Raw genomic sequence first — 4,141 nt, 5'->3', positions numbered from 1 at the left:
AATGCTTGGTATCCGAGCTAAGTAGTTTATGCCCAAGTACATGGCGAGGAAAAACAAGCATGGACGTGCCAAAGATGAAGGAAGGTGTTGTCGGACTCAATTATCCTATGTTGGCCAAAAACAATTACATGGTGTGGTCATTAAAAATGAAGGTATTCATGCGGGCACAAGGCGTCTGGGAAGCTAAACCGTATACACTTATGTGTCCAGCCAAAGGACCGCTCCCATAACTAATGATAAGTACATGCGTTTTCATATTCAACAGGAGCATAGCCACCATGCAGGACCATAGGCTCGAATACCAAGTGGTGTCAGATGGGCAAATAGGAGATATGGTGGACTTGATGAATCTTATGGGAATCAAGCTATATATGTTGCAGTTGAATATTGGCTTAGGAGAGCTAAAATCTTTTGGTGGCGAGGTGGCAGATTCATGGGAGATAACTATGATGATTAATCAGCTTTGTTATAGACAGAGGTAGCGTGCCAGACGGGCAAATAAGACATGCCAGCCAGGCAAACAAAAGGCCAGACGGGCTATGTTGAAGTGCCAAACGGGCAGAAAAGTTGAAAGCCACACGGGCTAAGTTAAAAGCCATACGGGTTGCTAGTATTTGTTAGGGAAAACTTAGATTAAGGGGGAGATTATTGGGATTTTAATCTAAATTATATGTTTTATTTATTTGAATAAGTCAAATAAGTTGCAGTAGGATTAGTACGTGTATTAGTAGTGGAAGTTGTAGTCAGTTAGGTTTATTAGCGGAGAAATAATAGGAAGGAGTTGCTGGTTTAATGCTACAACATGTTATTTTAGTTCTATTTAAAATATTACCTGTAATCTTTTATTTGATGAGGAGAATATACAAGTTTATTTTTTCCGGTGAACACCAAATATACATGTACATATATAAGTTCTAGTTTTATATCTCTATAACAATATCGTTGTGAGCCACAAAACTTTTGGAATTTAAATTGTTAGCAGAACTTAAACGGGATCATTCAAAAATTCCTCAAGATAAAAGTAGGGGTTTAGGGTGCGTGCGTATTGTTTTTTGGTATACCCAGGGTCAGGAGTTAGCAGCTTGCAGCATGTATGTAAAAACCTACGTTTTCTTCAAAAAAATCCAACTTTCTTGTATATTCACATACAATTACTACAGAAAATATAGAGATGTCAGAGACGGATGCACCTTGTACTAAACCTGAGCTCGAGATCACAACCATTCTCATCTTCTCTACCCACACTAATTACCTGAATCTCAATCAATAGAAACTTATTAGAATACATATGTTACATTTTTGTATCTTTATGAGAATCTATGATACAAACATCTGTAATTAATTAAAATAGGGCATACCTTTCCTCTTTGAGGAAAATAGAATCCGTAAGGATTTGAAAATTCTAGGCTGGTAGTATGCGAGGATGAGAATGATGATGAACCAGGCATTAATTGTAAGGTTAGATCCTCCTGCTGTAAAAAGAACAAGGACAGCATAGATACGTTTCAACTTACATCTAAATGGGAATTTTCATCCAAATTGCAAAATAATAATGTACCATAGACGTCAGAGACGGGTTGTTCTTCATTCCACCTCATGTACATTGTTCCACAAAATTAAAAATTATTTTGTAATTTTAAATGCTAATACTTTTCACATACACTTGATAAGAAAAATATTATCAATATTTATACAACGAATTATACAATAGACATTCAGGTTTCATAAGGACGCACCTTGTACTAAGCCTAAGCTCGAGATCACAACCATTCTCATCTTCACTAACCACACTAATTACCTGAATCTCAATCAATAAAAAATTATAAATTGTAAGTTTTTAATTGTAAGGTCGAATCCTCCTGCTGTAAAACGAACAAGGACAATATGGATAAGTTTCAACTTACATCTAAATGGGAATTTTCATCCAAATTATAAAATAATAATGTACTATAGAAACGTACATTTCTGCCTGAAAAGTGATGATGAAATCCATGAGCATCTGTCAAAGGTTGTACTATAGTACGAGGTAGTGAACAGAATTAGGGGGAAGACAAGTAAGGAGAGCTTTCCATTCTCATACTCTTCTGCAAAAACAAGGACAAGAATGCTGGTGGTACCCTACTATGCTCCTAGCAAAACAAAAGCATATATATAATCAGATTTAAGAACAGTAAATTGATTTCGTAAAAAAAAGTCATTAATAAGCCAAGCTAGCAATATTGTGTTCAATTGGAATATTTGATTTAGTTTATTAATTTATAATACAAAATTATTGACTATTGTTAAGATATTATGTTGGAATTATTTTCATATTTCTCTAAACTTTACACAAATAAAATATGTAAGTTGAATAAGTCTCAACCAATGGAGACAACTTAGGAAGTATTGAATTATCAGGGAGAAATTGTAGGAAGTAGTTTTTGTGATTGATTTTCTTGTTATTTGTTTTCTTGATTTCTGGCATATGATGTAATCTTGTTTTTCAATATAAGGTTGTAAACACTCGGAGAGGATTGAGAACTGTAATATACAGACTTTATATTCTCCAAAATCAGTTTCATATATATCTTATTCGCTACATTCTGGTATCAGAGCTAAGGAGTTAAGGCCATTTTATGCCTAAAATTCAACCCAAAAACACAAAGATCATAATGGAGATGACCAAAACGAAGGAAAGAGCAGTTGGTATGTACTATCTGATAGTAACACGAAGCAACTATACAGTATGGTCTCTAAAGATGAAGGTGTTCATGAAGGCGCAAGGAGTATGGGGTGCAATTGAACAGATTGGCTCCGACACAACCGTGGTGGACAAAACGGTGTAGATGGCCCTAGCAGTAATTTATCAGGGCATGTCGGAGGACATATTATTGACCATTGTTGATAAAGAAAAGGCCAAAGAGGTCTGGGACGCGATCAAAACACTGCGTATGAGTGAAGAGCGGGTAAAGAAGGAAAAAGTGCAAAAGTTGAAGGAGAGTTTGAATCTCTGGTCATGAAAGAAACTGACCAGGGGGATGACTTTTATATGAAGCTGATTGCAATTGTGACCAACATAAGGGTTCGTGGAGAAAAAGTGGAGAAAGCAACCGACCACTTTTGACCATTACAAAACCCAGAAAACCGACCGTCAATAGACATAACCGACCACCTTCTTCATAAAACCGACCTTCTTCTTTAGAGGGTGGTTGGTTTTAGGATGGTCGGTTATGACATTTAAGTTAGCCTCTGAAATAAAACCGACCGATGTGCACACTTTGACCACGGTCGGTTATGAGTTTCAGTTAACTTTTTAAAAATAGACATAAGCGACCACCTACGGTCGGTTATGACTCAGTGAGGTGGAAACACGTGTGCACACGTGTTGCCACGTGTACACAGTGACCCCATATTTGAATAAAATGCCCAGGCACATAACCGACCAACGTAGTGGACGGTTATAAGGGTTAAACCCGACCAAAAGTCTTAACCGGCCAGCCTAAAACTGACCATAACCTGTGGTCGGTTATGACTATTTTAACCGACCGTGTTGCCTGTTAACCGACCGTTTATGAAGGTCGGTTTTTGTCCTGTTTTCTTGTAGTGTAAAACATGTTTCTAAGATATTTAGACAGTAAAATAAGCATAAGTGTATAGATATATAGTTCCTCTAATTATATGATGAAAGGTGCTCCAAGTTATTCATGTTCAAAGCCTGTCTGATAATTATGTACAACATATTTAGAAGGTAAAGTAGATATATTTTATATTGTTAGGTGTACTTTTATTATAAGAATAAATATGATGGAGTGAATTATGTATACATCAATATTTAGTGTACAACTATATTTGTTTTGCGTCCCTCTCTACACCTTTAACCTAAAGTTGTCTAAGTGCACCAAATTTTAGTGCCAATTAATAAATATTTTATAATTTTTACAAATTATAGAGAATAATATTTAAAGTTTATTTTATATTTGAACTAATTAAATGATTTAAAATAAAGCTTTGTGTGATGTAATTGGGCTACTAATTATAGGGTATTAGTCGACATACTATCTACTCCTCCATTTTCATCCCTCCTAGTGACACATAGCTAGGTCATCTCTATTTGTGTATTTGTGTATGTATTCATTTTTATGATCATATTTATGGTCATGAA

This window comes from Apium graveolens, unplaced genomic scaffold (assembly GCF_009905375.1).
Source record: "Apium graveolens cultivar Ventura unplaced genomic scaffold, ASM990537v1 ctg3149, whole genome shotgun sequence".
In the NCBI taxonomy this organism is placed as follows: domain Eukaryota; kingdom Viridiplantae; phylum Streptophyta; class Magnoliopsida; order Apiales; family Apiaceae; genus Apium; species Apium graveolens.
Note: the sequence above shows the minus strand (reverse complement) of the source record.